The following is a 20242-nucleotide window of genomic DNA, read 5'->3' on the forward strand; positions in this document are numbered from 1 at the left end:
TAATGGTAGGAAAATACACAGCCACCCAAACCACCACTAAGCACCTTCGTTGAGCAAGGGTCTGAGGTAGTAACTACAGCAAACTCAAGCTTCCCTTTTCATGAAATAACCAAAATGAGTAGAATTTTAAAGATTATGTTAAAGGCTATTCCTCCCAAGTACTCCTAGAGTCACTATTAAACCAAATCAAAGCACAGTTACTAATTTCAAAGGTAAACAGTACTTAGGGCAGAAAAAGGAATATTTAATTCATACCGCTAAGAGAACAAGGCAATTAGTACTTTAAAATATACTTATTAAAAATAACAATATAGGGCTAGAGAGATAGCTTAGTGGTTAAGGCGCTTGCTTGCAAAGCCAAAGGACCCAGGACTCATGTAAGCCAGATACACAAGCACATGCATCTGGAGTTCATTTACAGTGGCATCCATTCCCTCTTTCTCTCTCTCTCTCTCTCTCTCTCTCTCTCCCTCTTCCTCGTTCTCTCAAATAAATAAAATTTAAAAAATTATAATATATACAAATGCAAAAAAATTCTGTCTCAAAGAAATAACCTTCTTCAACACAGACCATACCATATAATCTAACTTTGATGGTCTAGAAGATATGGACATATTTTATAGTTGCTTCCAGAAACTCAATGATCCTTTCAGCCTCTAAAAAAATAAGACTGGGGCTGGAGAGATGGCTTAGCGGTTAAGCGCTTGCCTATGAAGCCTAAGGACCCCGGTTCAAGGCTCGGTTCCCCAGGCCCCACGTTAGCCAGATGCACAAGGGGGCGCATGCGTCTGGAGTTCGTTTGCAGAGGCTGGAAGCCCTGGCGCGCCCATTCTCTCTCTCTCCCTCTATCTGTCTTTCTCTCTGTGTCTGTCGCTCTCAAATAAATAAATAAAAAATATTTAAAAAAAAAAGAGGACTGGAAAAGTTCTGAAAGACACTGAGCTCAGGCAGGCCATGTAGTCAACCACCCTGGGGGGCTGGGGCTATATACTCACTTATACAACAGGTATAGAACAACTCTCTCCTAAGATGGCAATCTGGATAGAAAAGAATATCATTATGTTGAGTCTAGCCAAATGTAAGTAACTATAATTTTAGAAAGATAACTTCTACCTACTCCCAACTTTTTTATGACCCCACATTTTTTTTATTGTTCTCCTTATGTCACCCAAAACATAGGCAAAGACAGAGGAACATTGCTGGGGTGGTTTGAATAAATGGCCCCTATAAACTCATATGTTGTAAATGCTTCATTCCAAGCTGGTGGCAATCTGGAAGGTGGAGTCTTGTTGGAGGAGGTGTCTTGCTGGGAGTGAACCTTGTAGTATATTAGCTCTAGCATACCAGTGTTAACTCAGTTCACTCTCCTGCTGCTGTTTCCCACCTGCTCTGGCAAGGAGATAATGCCCAACCTCTGCTCATGCCTTACTTTCCCCTACCATTATGGAGCTTTCTCTCGAAACTGTAAGAAGAAATAAAACAACAACAACAATAAAAAACTTTCCTATCATCCACTGCTTTTGGTCAGTGTTTTGTCCCAGAAATAAGAAGGTAAACACAACAGAAAACTGGTACCAGTAAAGTGGGGTTATCACTTCTAGAAACTTGGCTGTGTGGCTTTTGGCTTTTTGTAACTGATTTGTGGAGGGATTTGAAACCCTGGCCAACGAGACACTTTACAATGCTGTAAACAGAGTTTAATGGACTTTTCTAGTCCATATAAAAGATTAGGTTGAAAGGCCTAAATGCAAAAAGAACTATGGAGTGTGTAGGCTTGGCTTAAGAGGGGAATAAAAAGCTTTGTTCAGGGCTGGAGGGATGGACTAGAAGTTAAAGTGTTTGCCTGCAAAGCCAAAGGACCCAGGTTCAATTACCCAGGACCCACATTAGCCAGATGCACAAGGGGATGCATGTGTTTAGAGTTTGTATGCAGTGGCTGGAGGTCCTGCCGCACCCATTCTCTCTCTCTTTCTCTCCCCCCTTCTCTCCCTTCCTCCTCTTTGTCAAATAAATAAATAATTTAAAAAAAAAAAAACAAAAAACTTTGTTCAGACTGGGCTAAAAGCAGTTTGTGTGAGAGGCTTGCTGCATTCTGCCTACCTGTGTCCTGGAAACTTGTACAGGGTTGAATTTAAAAGAAATGGACTACTATAAGAAGAAAGGATATGTCACAGAAAGAAATGGCAACTTTGAGCCAAGACTGCTACCCATGCAGTGGTAATTGTTTGGAAGATTACCACCATTAAATTGGTCCATCTGGTCTGCAGTGGAACAGCAGAAAGAATGCTGACTCTTTTGAAAATAGGGGCATAAATGCTAAACGAGTGTCCTGCTCTCTGAGTTGGCTTTATTCATCCCAGTATTAACAAATCTGGTGGCTCACCTGGTAGTATTCAAGTATACAAATGTAGGAAAGAGGGTGACTGGATTTGCAACAGGGTTTGGTTTTTGTAAATGACCACTGGGCAATGTGATTCAGAGTTGCTGAAGTCCCTGCATGGAGACCCAGTGGAGCCATGAGTTGCAGTGGAGAATGTAGGATTATTTTGGAGATACTAAGACTGAGATGACAACCAAGAACAGCTGCTGGCTCAGGATGGGGTTTTCCTGTGCTTTATGCAGCCCAGCTAGAGGGATAGAAATGGAACCCCAGAGATTTTGTCACTGCTTACAGATCTCAGACTTGGAGCTGCAGCATTTGATATTTGTCCTGTTTGTTTTAGATCTTGAAATGGTTCAATCTTTCCTTCCCATGTCTAATGCCATCTTTTTTAGTATGAATGTTTATTCTGTATTATATTATATATATCGTTATATGTTTTGGGTTTTACAGCTTACAGTTAAGAGACCTTGGATTCTGGGGATGTTTGAACAATACTGGGATTGAAAAAACTATGGAAACTTTTAAAATTGAACTGAATGCATTGCATTTAAATCATGTATGAATGTGAGTCTATGGAGCCAGGGTCAGAATGTGGTGGTTTACATCAGACGTTCCCCATGTGTTCTGAATTCTTGATGTCAGCTGATGTCAATTTGTGGGGTGGAGTCTTGCTGGAGAAGGTGTGTCATTGGGGGCAGTCTTAGGAGTGGTAAAGCGAGCTCCCCCTTGCTAGAATCTGGCTCATTTTCCTGCTGCTGCTTAATACTTGCTGTGGGCAGACTGATGTGCAGCTTCTACTCATACCATGTTTCCCCTGCCATCACAAAGCTTCTTGGGACTGTAACTGAAAATAAATCCTTTCTTCCCATCAGTAGCTTTTGGTCACATCTTTTGTCCCAGCAACTGGAAGGTAATTGCAATACCTGGCAAGCTTGATTGGAATTCTCCCACTCACCAGGTCACTGGAAGCAACAGTCTAGAGAAGGTATTGTTACAAAACAGGAGTGTCTCTGTTGGCCAGTCAGAGATACTCAGGATGTGTATCTTCCCCTTTCCCATTCTGGAAATTGGGCCCAGGGTCTTACACCTGCCAGGCAAGTGTGCCACCACTGAGTTATATCCCTAGCCCACAAGCAGTTCTTAAATGAACCAATGAAGAAACAGTTACCAAAAGCACTAAGAACACTGAAGCTAGACATACTCAAACCTAAAGAAAACCAAGAGTTGCACAGAATTACTACATTTTGGGCTTTATGTTTTCCATACTGTTAAACAGTTGGCAAGTTTGTCTTACCAACATAGGTTACACTGTTTCTTTTTAGGAAGGTAATCTGTGGCACATTAAAACCAATTATCTTTAATTGCTACTGTTTCCAAAGACTGCAAAATTACTCCAGGTCCAAATGCAAGAAAATGCACAGTACAGTCATAAGTTCCTAAATCATTTTTTCCCTACAAATACATTCTTCCCTTTCACCTACCCATTTTCTATCTCTGCAATTTGACTTTATCCCCCCATTCCCTTCCTGAAACGAGTATATGCATTAAAGATAACAAGCTAGTTCATACAAATATCATCTACTCATTGTATTTCATAGCTTAGCCCCTAAGAATAAAGATCTATACTGCAACTTCAGCACAGCCCATCAGCTGAGTTTACAAGCACCACACCAGCAGTTATGCAGCTTGCTTAACAACAAATGCAAGGTCCAACCAGCTGCTGGCATCCCATTTCACCCTCCTGTCACATGCAACAGATACAGCCTCTCAGATGAGACTAAAGCCCGAAGTGCAGGCTAAGATAGCCTTGTTTTAATAACTGCTATTGGTAATTAACCCTTTATAAGTCCCTCTCCCCATATCATTCATTTTTTAAACAGAAGAGCACTCCAGTGGTGATAAAGTATTTAACAACTAGCATTGTAATCTTTTGCTTTTCAGTTACAGCTAAACTACTTAAGAATGCTTTTTAGGACTGGAGAAATGGCTTACCATTTGGCTTGCCTGCAAAGCCTAAGGACCCATGTTCCACTTTCCAGATCTCATGTAAGCCAGGTGCACAAGGTGACACAAGTGTGCAAGGTGAAACACACATCTGGAGTTTGATTACAGTGGCTGGAGGTCCTGCTGCACCAATATTCTCTCTCTCATATATATACACACATACATATATATATATATATATATATATGTGTGTGTGTGTGTGTGTGTGTGTGTGTGTGTGTGTGTGTATGTATGTATACACACACACACACACACACACACACACTCACACACACATATATGTCAAGCCAGCCTCTTGGGCTTCACTCAAAAAAAGAAAAATAAAGAATGCTTTTTACTGCCACCCCACCATACAACCAACACACCCATAGAATAGCATTCACTCACTCACTCACACTAGATCTTGGATAGCCCCTATGACACCCCTCCCCCACAGTTACATAGAACACTGTCCATGGAGATCAGGAACAGAATCACAGGTTTTAAGTTCTTATCTACTGCTAACACCATTCCTGCGTGTATGAACATGGCAAACTCATTCTCAATTTCAGCACAGGAATTGCCTCACCGCTAGGACCTCCAGCATTTACTAGCAGGTACATTTACACACAGGTCAGTGTGTAAGGGTCAGCTTCTTGCTGCCTCCTACCACCTCACTTGGAATGAAAGGAAAGGATATTCTGTTCCTCATCTGAGGAGGCCATGTTTGGAGGTAGGCTGGCAGGCAGGCAGAGAGGGAGAAAGGAGAGGGAGGGAGAGAGAGAGAGAGAATGAATGAATGGATGGAGGATGGAGAATCCCTGACAATGAATGAAGAAAAGGAAAGGAGTGTGACCAGTCTATAGGCAATGAGTTTGATTTCACTGCCAGCCTAATGGGTACCCAGACTATCACAGCTCCCTCTTCCAAGTAAAGAGTTATTTACCAGGTGTGGTGGTGCACACTTTTAATCCCAGCACTCTGGAGACCAAGGTAGGAGTATCACTATGAGTTTGAGGCCAGCCTGAGACTGCATAGTGAATTCCAGACCAGTTTGAGCTACAGCAAGACCCTATCTTAAAAAAACAAGCAAACAAAAAAAGTTATAACTTAAGACACTTCTTACTACTGAAAGTGAGGACTGTGCTCTACTCACACTTGTCAATTATCGCTCTTTGTCACAAAACTTATTTTCACAGTGCTCTGGAGAAAAACCTTAAATAAAGCATGCTGCCTATTCTTAATGAGAAAGGAAGTAGATTCACAAGCATCAGTATGCAGAACACACTGCATCCAGATCAGGACTTAGCCTGAGAATAACTGCCTTCTTTCCTGCCACTCTCCTGTCCAATTTTTACTGCTCCCCAATTTGCCAATTCTGTTTCTCATCAGAAATTGTCAGAGGGACATACAGCTATTTGGCCTGTGATACAACAGGTTTTCTTTTTATAGAAAGAGATCTATGAGGTTTGTTTTTGTTCTTTTCTTGTAGATTTGCAACCAGATCTTCTGGTGCCAATAAACCCAAGCCACTGCAGTCTCCTCTAGGCTCTTCAAAGTAAAGTCCTAGCCAGGCACTATGCAGAATCAACCCAATTATGGCCCATAGGAACCATGATTATAAAGCACAAGCAGTTAAAATAAGCAGCTTTTCTCCCACTGGAGAGATAGTACTCACATCTGGTTGTCTGTTTTATACCATGTTCTCTTTTTGGATAAATATGATCAATTCTTTTTGGTCAGATCATCAGCTTCCTAGGGCTGTCACTCCCAGTGGTTCTGCAGTGATTTATAGAAAAATATTTGCAGCCTTTTTTCCTTTTAGCCTACTATACTTATGCTGTCCACATCACATCTGAAAGTTTATTAAGACATCTATTCACTAAGGAATGCCAGTCTGCTCAATACTACTCCTAGTGTTGGTCTTTAAATTTTGTGAGATTGGGCTCCCTCCTGATGAAAAGGACCTATAATACTGCCCAACTGATAAGCCATGAAGTGATTTTCAATGATCAGAATGTTTTTGAAGAATGCTCAGGTGGTAGAGAAATGGAAGTTTGCATTCTTTCAGCAATAATGCAAGAAGAGATGGATGTGCATGGCATGAAGACACAATAAAGGGAGGGAGAAGATAAGAAGTGGGGGTGAATATGACCAAAATATATTACATGCATGCATAAAATTGTCAAAAGTAAAAATTTTAAAAAGATGAAAGGAGCCAGGCATGGTGGCACATGCCTTTAATCCCAGCACTCAGGAGGAAGGAGGACAGCCTTGAGCTTGAGACCACCTTGAGACTACACAGTTAATTCCGGGTCAGCCTGAGCTAGAGCGAGACCCTACTCGAACAAAAAAAGAAAAGAAAAGAAAGGAAAGGGCCAAGATGGGTAACAAATTTTCTCCCTGGCAACCATTGGGAGAAACACTTGCATGGTAAGGGTGGTGAACACAGGCAGTGCAATCCCCTGGGCAGAGATCCAAACAGGATCTGAGGAAGCAATACAGTCAGGTCTGGCTAAGCAGACATCCCTGGCATGTATAAATCCACAGTTTGCTTCAAAAACTCTTCCCCCACAGTCTTTACAAGGGAGAAATAGGGAGAAAATGGGGAACCAAGCCCCCTCAAAAGCTGTCACAGGTGTTTCAATAGCTTTGTTGCAGGGTGCCCTTCTAGCCCATTTGTTGAAGCAATAGAAACTTCCCATGACTAGAATTATGACAACCATATTTCTATTTTGTTTCTAAAGATAGACACAGTGGGTCCAGAGAAAACAACTTGGTCAACAAACCCTCTGACCACTTTCCATTCCCAAGGCCGAGGTCAGCATCTATTCTGGTTACAGGGCTGGAACCTTGCTTGCTTCAGTCCTTTTTTGGCTTGTAACAAATGTAGAATAGGCTGGGACTCTGGCTGGCACACTATGCAGATGTGGGACTCCATTGAGGAACTAATCACCAGAAGAATGAGAACACCAGTGTTCTCTCTTTCTCCATAGCACTCACACTAGTTTATCCAAAAACAATCACTACAAAAATACTGTGGGGTGAAGAAATGTCTCAGAGTTAAGCGCTTGCCTGAGAAGCTTAAGGACTCATGTTCAACTCATCAGGTCCTGCGTAAGCCAGACACACAAGTGACAAGGTTGCATAGAACACAGGGGGTCACACGTGTCTGGAGTTTGATTACAGGGGCTGAAGGTCCTGGCATTCTCTATCTTACTCTCACTCTCTCATAAAAAAGGCTAGTCTATTGGACTTGCCTCAAAAAAAAAGAAAGAAAGAAACAAGAAAAAGAAAAGAGCACTGTGGTCACCACGGGAATGAAGTGAGAGTTATGAGCGAGATAAACTAATTCAATCCTTACTTTGAAGAAACTCATCATCTGGCCCCCAATAATCATAATTATTGCCTCCCAAAATCAAGTGACAAAAGAAAAATGCCAGCCAAGTGCAGCCAAAATTAAAGCAAAGTAAGGGTCATTTTCTCAAAGGTCCAGGGCAGGATACCTACTTCCTTAGGCAGAGACCCTTAGCACAAGACTCAGTGGGGACGCTCAAAGAGGTTCATCTGCATAAGGTAGGAAATGGCAGGAAGAGACGCTGAACTTTAGCAAACCCCAGATCCACCATGGCAAAACAATAGGTAGTATCTCTTCTTTGAATCTGACAGTTACTGACTCTTTTAAATAATCACCTTGGCAAGAAACAAATAAAACTGTTGCTATGGAAGCTGAGTGACACCTGGATATTATCCTGAAAAACAATTCATTTCACACCACTAAGGAAAGCTGCTTACAAATATAGAGCTCAGGGCTGGAGAGATGGCTTAGTGGTAAAGGCACTTGCTTGAAAAGCTGATGGACTCAAGTACAATTTCCCAGGATCCATGTAAGCCAGATGTACAAGATGGCACATGCATCTGGAGTTCGTTTGCAATTGCTGGAGGCCCTGATGTGCCTATTGTGTGTGTGTCTCTCTTTCTCAAACAAATAAATATAATATCACACACACACACACACACACACACATATATATATACATATATATATATTCACACACATACATACACACATACATATATCTCACTCAATAGATGGAATGGACTGTATTACTGAGCAAAAACATACCTGGAAGAGGGTACCAGTGCAGACCTTCTTTTCTAATGCAGGATGTGGCTTACTGACTGGCTACATAGTACATCACCAAAAAGCCCACCCCAGTGTAGGTGGCAACTGACAGAAGGTGCATCTCTGGAGCACAGTGCTGGACTTGTAGGCAGGTGGCTGGTTGGGGTCTCCCTGCAAGCAATTGTCTGCTTTTTATATATGCTTAGGGGGAAGGAGCCTTGCAACATCTTAAGATTGGAAAATTGTGACATAGCACTGGACAGAATCTGCCCTCCAACAGTTGTTTACTCCTCCTATAACCATAGGGTATAGTTATGTGACTTAAAATTTCCACTCTTTCAGAGTTGTTGACCTCCTGACTCCCTCTAAGAAGGAATATTTCGACTTGGAAGTATTTGCTAAATAATACTCTTATAGGCTGAGTCACTATCACATGGTACTATAGACTGAGGGACTAACACACAGAAATTTATCCTTTGGAAGATCCACGCTCCTGTAAGCAACCTCTCACCCTTCTTACTGGTTCACCAAAACTGGTTTTGGCACAATCATGCTTTGGTCTGCTAATCTATACCCTATTTGTGGTAAATAGATGTATGTTCATATCTCCCAAGGAAAAGTTTCACTTAATAAAGGGCCAATTGCTATAGGGCAGACTAGTCTGTCTTAGTCAGATCTAATGTCTAAAGGATAGTAATGTCATCTTATATCCCCTGTGCTGTAAGGTTTGGGAGTGACCAAGACCATGGAGACCACTCTGAGGCAAAGATGGAAGCTTTTATTTGGGAAAAGCATGAGCTGTCAGGACTGACTCTCAAGAGTGGAGCACAGCCAACCTAAGATTCCAAATACTGAGCTTTATAGGGCTCTTAGTTGGAGAAAGGTAAGGAAGGGAAAAGAACTTCTTGGTTCTTTACATTAGCCATTTCAAATAGGTAGGGTGTGAGATGACTTTTCAAATAGCTAGGGTGAGCAGGCAATTTAGGAGATAAGGGGGCAGGAAATCATGACCTGGGGCATTGTTAGGAAAGGAAAGGATAATGGCTGGTCAGTTTCTTGACGAATGTTGATAACCTACTTCTTTATGTCTCTGTCACCCTTCTGCTGTCCTTGGTGACTCCATTTTGGGAGCCTGTCTGACCTAACATTCTAGCCTTTTGAAGAGTCGAAGGTTAATTTCTTCATGCTGACTGTAGGGGCAATGAGTTCTTACGGGAGAATGCGTTCAATGGGTCTCCCTTCAGGGCAGTTCTATGGTGGCTAGAGGTAGCAGGGTGATGAGACTGATAGTGAGCACCCTCCATTAGCATCAGTGTAGCATGCTGTTACGACTTAGTCCTGAATGAAACAGAGGCTTCTCTCATACCATCTATTAGGAGCAATAATTAAAAGTAAAAATGGGATGTTAGAAGCAATAGTTAGAAGTAAAATGGGAACTGCTAGAAGCAATAATTAGAAGTAGAAATGGGGCACTCACTCAGCAGTGACAAGGTTGTCATGGCAACCAGGGGCCAAGACCAGAGACGAGAAACTGAAGCTCTGATAAGCAGCACTCACTCAGCAGTGGTGAGATCACCATGGCAACCAGGGGCCAAGACCAGAGGCTGACCAGAGACCCTCTGTGAGCTGATATGCAAATGAGCTAACCCTAAGGTGGCTATCAGCAGCCAGAATGACTGAAGAAAAAATGGGTGTAAGAATCCCAGCAAAAGCTCAGGAGATTGTCACTCAACCCAGAAAGGCAGACTCCACGTCTCTCTCTCTCCCTCTGTTGACACCCACCGTGAAGAGAAGCAGCAGCCCATGGGACCCCTTGGCAGCCTGGTACACAGAGGAGCAAGGTCAGGACCCAGACATTGCCTCCTATGGACCAAGTGAGGTCACTTGTGAGTGCCCCAGGGGGTTTAGAGCAAGGAGGGTAGGGTAGTTGAGAGGATAAGGAAAATGGAATTGACTTAACTACATGTGTGAAGAGTGAATAAAGTGTGTAAACTGAATCAACATAATCCAACTCTTGACTAAAGGGTTTAGCAATCACAACAACATTCCTGCATTGAGCTGGCTTCAGGGCAGTGGCTGGCAGACACCTGTGATAGGTAAGGCGAGGGAGATGGGCTCTGCACCCTGTGAGAAGACAGAAAGGAGAATAAAGGAGTTTGTTACTCTTGTCAATAGCTATGATATCAAAACACCAGGCATAAAGTGAGGATGAGCATTCAGAGGTGAGGGATAGAGGGCTTGGGGTAAGAGAGAGGAGGCAGAGGGGCATTTAGGGATTAGGGGAATAGTAGGAAGAAGAGAGTTTAAGAGTGTCCATTGGGGTGGCAGTGTACTTATCCATGAATGAAATAGGGTAAGGGCTAAGGAGGGAAGGGACCTGAGGAATAGCTAGGAATAAGGCAAATGGGAGGAGCTGGGGTCAGGGTAGGTGAAGTTAATCAGGGACAGGCAAAGGCAGAAGGCATTAGTTAATGTTAGAGTTTAGTATTGTAAGTCACCATCAGACAGGGAAGCCTATTAGTCTGACTCATTGTTTATACGGTAGTTATATTTTTTCCTTACTGGGTGATTAAGACTATGTAGGCTGCCAGAATTAACTGTATATTTTGGAGGTCAATAATGGCAGTGTAGAGAGACTTTTAGGGACCTGTGAGCTCTATGACTCTCAACATTGCTATCTGCTACGATAAGTAAAGGCCTTGCTGACCAAGTGGCCCTCCCACTTTTGGGAAGCCTGAAGGACTGATTTTCCTCTGATGTCTGTCTCCTGTTGCAGATACACTGACTTGGAATACATCTCTGGGTCTTCATATCCTCTCTGATCAAGAAGACAGGTAACTCACCAGAAGCTAGAAGTCAGTACTGTCCCATCATCTCCTTGGGCCTTCTGACCTGGGAGCAGGAACCAAAATATTGGTTATATTTTTAACTCCAATGTTTCCAATTGATTTTGACTTCTACATATGATTATTACTCACTCAGAGAGACTGTACATATCTGATTAGCAAAACATATTAGTTAAAAAGGGTACAGAACATATCTGGTTAGCAAAGCAGATATGGTTAGAGAATGACATAATAGTTTGAAATCATTCTGATTAATATTTAAGTTTATTTGTCAAGTGACAGTGTAAGCTTAAAGGCATGTGCCACCACACCTGGCAGAAAGACAGAATGGTTGTACCAGGGCATCTATAGCTGCTGCAAACAAACTCCAGATGTATGTGCCACTTCATTTTGTGTACTTCATTTTATGTGTGTTATTGGGGAACTGAACTCAAGTCATTAAGCTTTATGGGCAAGTAAGAGCCCTAACTGCTGACCCATCTCTTCAGCCCAACTAGTTGCTTTTTATAAGCCATTAATTGGCATACCTGTAAGGTATGGGACCTGTAGATCCCACATAGATATCAGATCTTTGTTCTGCCAAGCAGATGAGCCATGCCATGGCTCTAAACACTCTAATAGGTAACAGAGGGGAATATGTCATTTGTCCCTCCCTATCTTTCCCAAAATAGAGGACCAGAATTTTTGTGGCCAGAACTACTGATCTCAAATCAGACATTAATAACACTTATCTATTAGTACTAGCTAGGTAAAGAGCAACTGGGAATTGATTTCTCACCACCCTGAAACCCCACTAGGTAAAGCCACACACTCCAGAAAAAAAAAAAAAGCAATGTTGGAGCCCCCAGCACTTGGGAGGCAAAGGTAGTAGGATCATCATGAGTTCGAAGCCATACTGAGACTACATAATGAATTCCAGGTAAACCTGGGTCAGAGTGAGACCCTACCTTGAAAAACCAAAAAAAAAAATAAAGCAATGTTTCCAAAAACAATAAAACCACACCACTACCACAAAGTATTCCAACTTACATGTAGCAGCCTTGCCCTTCAAATATACCTTGGTCCAGCTTTCTTCTGCCCCCAATTTTTTGTGCTGAAACTGGCTTATTATTTACTTTGTGGTATGCTAATTATTTATTGACAATAAGTGCAAAAGGAATTACAGGTGCTTGGAGAACAATCATTCTTTTTTAACCTTCATAATATTCCATACAAATGCTGCAGAATATACATTTTTCTCAGCAGCACATGGAACATTCTCTAAAATAAATGCTATATTAGGACACAAAGCAAAGCCTAACAAATACAGGAAAACTGAAATAATCCCTTGTACTCAATTTGACCACAATGGCATTAAACTACAAATCAGCAACAAGAAAAACTACAGAGCATACACAAATTCATGGAGACTTAACAGTATACTATTGAACAATGAATGGGTCATTGAAGAAATCAAAAAGGAGGCTGGACGTGGTGGCCTATGCCTGTAATCCCAGCACTTGGGAGGAAGAGGTAGGAGGATTGCTGAGAGTTCAAGGCCACCCTGAGACTAGTGAATTCCAGGTCAGACTGAGCTAGCATGAGACCCTACAAAAAAAAAATCAATAAATTTATAGAATCAAATGATGAAGAGAATAAAACATTCCAAAACCTTTGGACACAATCAAGGCAGTCCTGAAATGGAAATTTATAGGTCTAAGTGCCTGTATTAAGAAAATAGAGAGTTCACAAGTAAACAATTTAATGCTTCACTTTAAGGCCTTGGTAAAAAAAGAACAAAGCAAACCAAAATCAGTAGATGGGAAGAAATAATAAAGATTAGGGTAGAAATTCGTGAAATACACACACACACACACACACACACACACACACACACACACACACACATACACACAAATTCAAAGACTCAATGGAACAAAGAGTTGGTTCTTTGAAAGGATAAACAAGACTGATAAACCCTTAGCAAATCTGGCCAGAAGAAAGAGAAGAGACACAAATTAATAAAATTAGAGATGAAAAAATGCACAGCAAGGGACACTGTGAATAGAGCAAAGAGACAACCTACAGAATGGAGAAAATCTTTGCCAGCTATACATCTGACAGAGGATTAATATCCAGAATACACAAAGAACTCAAAAAGCAAAACAATAAGAAATCAAACAACCCAAATAAAAAATGGGCTATGGAACTAAATAGAGAGCTGTCAAAGGAAGAAATACAGATGGCATATAAACAGGTAAAAAAGTGTTCTATATCCTTAGCCATTAAGGAAATGTAAATTAAAACTACTTTGAGATTCCATCTCATTCCTGTCAGAATGGCTATCATCAAGCAAACAAATGACAATAAATGTTGGCGAGGATGCAGAAAAAGAAGAATCCTTCTATATTGTTCCCGGGAATGTAGTCTAGTACAGCCAGAGTGGAAGTTAGTGTAGAGGTTCTTGAGACAGTTAAAAATAGATTTACCATATGATCCAGCTGTAGTACTCCTAGGCATATATCCTAATGACTCTTCTCACTACCTTAGAGATTCTTGCACAGCCATGTTTATTGCTACTCTATTCACAGTAGCTAGGAAATGGAAAAAGCCTAAATGTCCCTTCACAGGAGAATGGATAATAAAGGTGTGCTACATTTACATAATGGAGTTCTATTCAGTGGCAGAGAAAAATGAAATTATGAAATTTGCATAGAAATAGGTGGACCTGGAAAGGATTATACTAAGTGAACTAACCAAGGCCCAGAAATTTAAATGTTGTATGCTCTCTCTCATATGTGGATCCTAGCTATACATGTTTTGACTTGCGTGAGAGATGGAACCAAAAATTGGTAGCAGAGGCCAGTAAACTCGAAAAAGGCTATAAGGGAGGGAGGAGACGGAAGGACTTTAGGAGATGGCATTTTATATATGGAAGTAGAAGCACAGATTACAGGGAGTGGAATGGCCTAAATGAGGCCGGGGGAAGAGATTAAGAGAAGGGGGGGGGGCGAGTCAATCAAAATAATAAGAAATATGATAGCCTACTTTTTTGGATAATGGCACATCTAGAAGCTGTAAATTGCTACTAGAAAATTTTCAGTGCCAGGGATTAGATACCTTCCAGTGAGTTATTGGCCATGGAGGTCCCTGTGGCCTCCAAAACATTACAGGCTATTGCCAAAGCCCTTGGTTTCCCATGAGTAATAGATGGTAAGACCTTTTGCCGAAGACTTCACATGTGTGGGTGGCAAGCTGGAGCTGAACTGAAAACCTTCTCCCTATTGGCCAGCTAACTGAAAGTTGGAGAAAGCTGCACAGTATGCAGCCTATGGGAAATAGAAATCATCAGCAGTTAAAACAGTGGACACTGAAAGCCGTAAGTTTTGCCAGACAGGCCAAATGACTGAATGGGTGCAACAGTGACTGTCTGCTCTGGGGGAAACCAATGGCTCTGTAATTGGCCCACTCTATGGGAGTAAATACATGCCTAGTACTGAAAACCTAATCAAAAGCCTATGGCGGGCTGGAGAGATGGCTTAGTGGTTAAGCGCTTGCCTGTGAAGCCTAAGGATCCTGGTTCGAGGCTTGGTTCCCCAGGTCCCACATTAGCCAGATGCACAAGGGGGCACACGCGTCTGGAGTTCGTTTGCAGAGGCTGGAAGCCCTTGCACGCCCATTCTCTCTCTCTCCTTCTGTCTTTCTCTCTGTGTCTGTCACTCTCAAAAAAACAAAACAAAACAAAACAAAAAAACCCTATGGCAGGGGAGGTCATGAGCCTTACGGGGTATAAAGCCTACTCTTCTCTGGCTAAATGCATATATTATGCTCACCAAATTGCCCTGTAAACACTACACTTAATGTTCATATTCATATATTAATGGTATTCTCACTTCTTGTTAGAGAAGCTTCTCTTTTCAGATGGTGGTGACCACTGGGATGACCCAAAAGGCAACATAGTGCTGAGAAGAAGGGATGGAGGAGTGTCCAGCACTGAAACATGTCTATCACACCCTCCAAGGCTCACGGTCCATTGCAAAAGAGGTGGCAGAAAGAATGTAAGAGCCAAAGGAAGGGCATTACTCCTTAAAATGCAATTGTCCAGACAGAAATTTGTTGATATCCATGACCTTGCAGTGCCTAGCAATACCTTCACAAGACCCTCCAACTAGGAAAAAATGTTGATCACATAAAAATAGAAGAGAGAGGGTTGGAGAGATGGCTTAGCAGTTAAGTGCTTGCTTATGAAGCCTAAGGACCCTGGTTTGAGGCTCGATTCTCCAGGACCCACGTTAGCCAGATGCACAAGTGGGCGCATGCGTCTGGAGTTCGTTTGCAGTGGCTGGAAGCCCTGGTGTGCCCATTCTTTCTCTCTCTGTCTCTATCTGCCTCTTTCTCTCTCTGTCACTCTCAAATAAATAAATAAAAATGAACAAAAAAATTTTTAAAAAATAGAAGAGAGATTAGTTGAGGGAGGGAGAGGATATGATGGAGAGCGGAGTTGTAAATAAGGTTAGACATGCTAGTTACCAAACTGCACTTACACATAGTCATTCTTCCATATTGGCTTCAAGTCTTGCCCACTCCTACTTCCACCGTAATGTATAAAATCAAAATCATTGACATCAGAGTCTCTTTTCACAATACATATATGATCATATTCCTCCTTTGCTTGCAACCCAATAACTCATATCTCTGTCAAAGTCCAGTGGTATTCATGCATGGTCAGGCCCTAGCCTCTGTCCCCAATGACTTTTCCAATACCTCTGTCTACATTCACTCCCCAATTTGGACAGTAGGGCACTTAGAGCATCTGAAAGCTCCTTCTCCTCTACCAAATTCTCCTTTTCCACATCAGATTCAAAAGTGGCCTCCTTTGATTCCCCCCAATACTACTGTACTTCCCAGGTCTCAAATCAAACTAAACAATCCCAATTCTGCCACTTATTTGGGGGAAGTTTCTTAATGACTCCCAGCCCAGTTCTTTATGTGTAAATTAGGAATGAACTAGAGGTAAGTCAGGTTAGTTCTGAACGCAGGGCTAGCCTTGAACTCCTGACCTTTCTGTTTCTATCTTCTCAGTGCTGGGATTACATGCATTTACTATCATATGTGGTAATGATGCTACTTTTTATTTTTCTTTTTTCGAGGTGGAGTCTCACTGTAGCCCAGTCTGATCTGGAATTCACTATGGAGTCTCAGGGTGGCCTTGAACTCACAGCGATCCTCCTACCTCTGCCCCCCAACCGAGTGCTGGGATTAAAGGCGTGTGCCACCACACCTGGCTCAATAATGCATATTTTAAAACCCTCTGTAGCACCTAAACTGGACTTCAAGTGAGTCAGCATTTTTGGCCTCTCTTTAGAGATATTGCCTTAGCTAGAGAAGATCCTGGGCCATAGGATGCAGAATTACAGGACAGGTAAAAGACATGGGTAACAAAGGGAGGCTGAGCAATCTATGCAACAAGGGCTAGGAGAAAGAAACACCACGTAGAAAGGACATTCTGGAATGTGAGGGAATCAGCTACAGAAAAGAATAAGAAAACTGTTACTGGGGGAAGGGGCATGAACTGGGCTTTCTTTAACTTTGCAAAGAAGCAGACTAATGATTAATATTTGCTATAAACACCAAGGCCTATGAAACAAATTCTTTGGCATTACCCTTGTCACAGTTATCATTTTATTCAGAACTCTGAGCATTTCCATACAGGGCCCATGTTTCATTCCTTTCTATCAGGTCAATACAGGTACACAGCCCAGTACCTGGTACACAAACAAGACATATTCATTAAATAAATGAACATATCTAGGCTATGCTTATCCAGGTGGGTTAGAGCCTCTAGAAAGGAAGTATCTTCTCTATTTTTCTGTGTGTCCAAGTAATAACTAATGTTGTAGTGAGCTGGATGGTAGCCCCTCAAAAAATATGTTTGCTTCCTAATCCCTAGAGTTTGTATTTACTTATGGCAAAAGATGTGATTAAGTTAAGGACCTGTAATTAGAAGATTATCCTCAACAACTTGGATAGGTCCTTCATGAAATCACTTTATAAGAAGAGGCAGTTTTGAGGCAGAAGAGAAGTGACAATGTGAAGCAACCACAGCCTTGAACAGCTAGAGCACCAGGGGAAAGAGCAAAGATATTTCCTGAGAACTTCTGAGGCATGTGGCTCTGATGATGCTTGCTCTCACTGCTAACTTACAGAATTATGACAAAATAGTTTTTTTTATTGTTTTAAGTCATATGGTCTATAATAATTCGTTATAGCAGCCACAGGAAACTAATACAAATGCCTTATACATAAAACTCAATCAGTTACTTAACCTCATCCCTCATAATCAAAAGCTGTACTTCAAAGTCACTCGCATATATTCACACCTTCAAGACCAGGCTCTAGAGCTGTACTTTGTCATTTCAGTGCTAGTAACTGCTGTTGAGTCCTTCACTACTGTTGAAGATTCTAGAGGCTAACTAGTTCTACACATTCCTTCATATACCCTATGTTGAAGCTCATATAATGTCCCTTGATCATTTTTTTTGTTTGTTTCATTTTTGGAAGGAGACAGTACAGTAGAAAAGCACTTGATGCCAACAGAAGAAATGGCTTGCAGTGACTAGGCAGACAGATAACTGACAACCAACTCAGGTAAGTACCAATAGTCTACCCACAGCTTGCACTGAGATAGAGCCACAATGCTGTTTCCAATCCCATACTACCATGTGAACAAAACCATGAGACTGTTCTACTTGTCACGAACTGAAGCTCTACTGTGACTATACCTACAATATAATTTAAAATAAAGAGAAGAAGCAAAAAATAGAGAAGGCTTGTAAGGAACTGAAGCTCTACTGTAGCCCTGCAAGCATGGTCCCAAGCAAAGGAAAGTGTGACAGCACCTACTCAGAAGTCAACACCAACTGCAACTTGTTACCCTAACTTTGTCCTCAACAGTTTTTCTTCCACTGCATTCTTGAGGGGACAGAGGCCATCTCCAGGACTGGAAGAGGCTAGCAAGCCCATAAGCCTCAGAAGACCACTCACCTCTTCCCAACCACACACTTTCTTCTGCTTTTCAGTGATGCTCTGTGATTCTAATTCTCTAGATCTGGTTTCCTTCTCCGGGGTTCCCTTTTATTCAATCTTCCTGTCACTGAAATACTCTTGACATCTATCAGATCTGAGACATACCACAAACATACACCTCCATCCTCTCAGCCTAATGTTCTCTCACCTACATGACTTCCCCTGGGAACTCTTTTTAAAAGCTACATCTGGGAGCTGGAGAGATGGCTTAGTGGCTAAGGTGTCTGCCTGCAAAGCCAAAGGATCCTGGTTCAGTTCTCCAGGACCCACATAAGCCAGATGCACAAGGGGGCACAAACATCTGGAGTTCATTTGCAGTGGCTAGAGGCCCTGACACACCCATTCTCTCTTTCTGCCTCTTTCTCTCTTAAATAAATAAATAAATACAATATATTTTTTAAAAAGAGCTACATCTGGGCCTGGTCAATGGCAGAGTGCTTGAAGGCATTTGCTTGCAAAGTCTGCCAGCTTGGGTTCAGTTCCCCAGCACCCATGTAAAGCCAAACAGGCAATCAATTGCAGTGACAGGAGATACTGGTGTGCATGTGCATGTGTGTGCAATCCACATATACACAGATAAAATTAAGTTTATTTTTTAAAGCTACATCTATCAGTAAGCATTTCTCCATGGGTGTGACTATGCAAAGGCTGCTCATCTCCTGCAAGAACAGATATGGGAGCTTGGAAACACTAGCACTGCATCAACTCTCTCCACAATGTGTTAGCAGAAGACTACCTGAGTCCCACTTTCCATTTCTTTGCCAAAGATGGCTGACACAGAGGTGAGTAGAAGCAGCAAGGGAAGAAGAGGGTCACATAACCAAATTATCATCAGTTGCCTTAGTAACTGATTATTCAAAATTAAAATTCTACCACTCCTTTACAACAAAAGATTCCTAATGTGAGCCTCTGTGACCAATGTCACAGATACTATGACAATGACCTTATATTGATTATGATATGCTCAGAACTAGAACTAAAGACATTTATTCCCAAGAGTTTTAAACAATTTTAAATACACATTTGTCTCAAGATAGTCTAATTATTATCATAGTCAAATTATTTCTATAATGAACATACAAAAAAAAATTAGCTCAACTATAGGAGTCTTCAGGGGACAAAGCTTCAGATCCTTCTGTGGCACAGCTACAGGTTAACCCTACACCTTTCTTCTCCTAGTCCTTTCCTCACAGAAAGAAAACCAAGATTCACTGTGGTAGGTAGATAGCAGTAGGTAATAGAACTTTCTTTCTCAATGCTCTCAGGTAGTAGGGGCATCACCATGGAACAGGTTCACAGACCCTCTGCTCCCTGTGGCTACACTAGTCCTCCTGGATTCTACAACACTGGGAGAGGAAAATGCTATGACTTGGGCATCAAGTGTCCAATTGCTAAAAAGGGGAGGACACTAAGAACCATGCCTTATTTATTTCGTGAAATTATTAAACTGGGCTTAAAATACACTTGAATATAATCCGATGATGAAAGAAACAAACATTACTATGTAATTTATGTGCATTCTACCTGCACACAAGCCTGCATAGAAGACTGTTGTATTACTGTTTGTCACTGTAAGTTTTTATCAAAATTAGAGTTCCAAAGGAAAAGCAAAACTTCCCACCAGAGAAAACCTCCCTGTCCATAACATGATAGTTCTAAAGCACTGTCTTGAAAGCTGCCTTGTTCATTTAATTTTTATACTTTGAGAACACTCAAAAGAGTTTTCAAATAAAAATCCAGTTTACTGAAAATTTATCATATGATCCAGCAATTCCACCTTTAGGTATATATCTAAGTAAAGTGGTGACATATGATTATACAAAACTGGTTCATAAATGT

At 41.6% G+C, this 20242-nt stretch overlaps 1 protein-coding gene across 1 annotated transcript in view; it reads right to left on the reverse strand.

Annotated features, from left to right (window-relative positions):
• Ankrd6 (ankyrin repeat domain 6) overlaps positions 1 to 20242 on the reverse strand; it is a 234434-nt gene that overhangs the window by 96889 nt on the left and 117303 nt on the right. The window lies entirely within an intron of this gene.

Source organism: Jaculus jaculus, chromosome 7 (assembly GCF_020740685.1).
Source record: "Jaculus jaculus isolate mJacJac1 chromosome 7, mJacJac1.mat.Y.cur, whole genome shotgun sequence".
NCBI lineage: Eukaryota > Metazoa > Chordata > Mammalia > Rodentia > Dipodidae > Jaculus > Jaculus jaculus.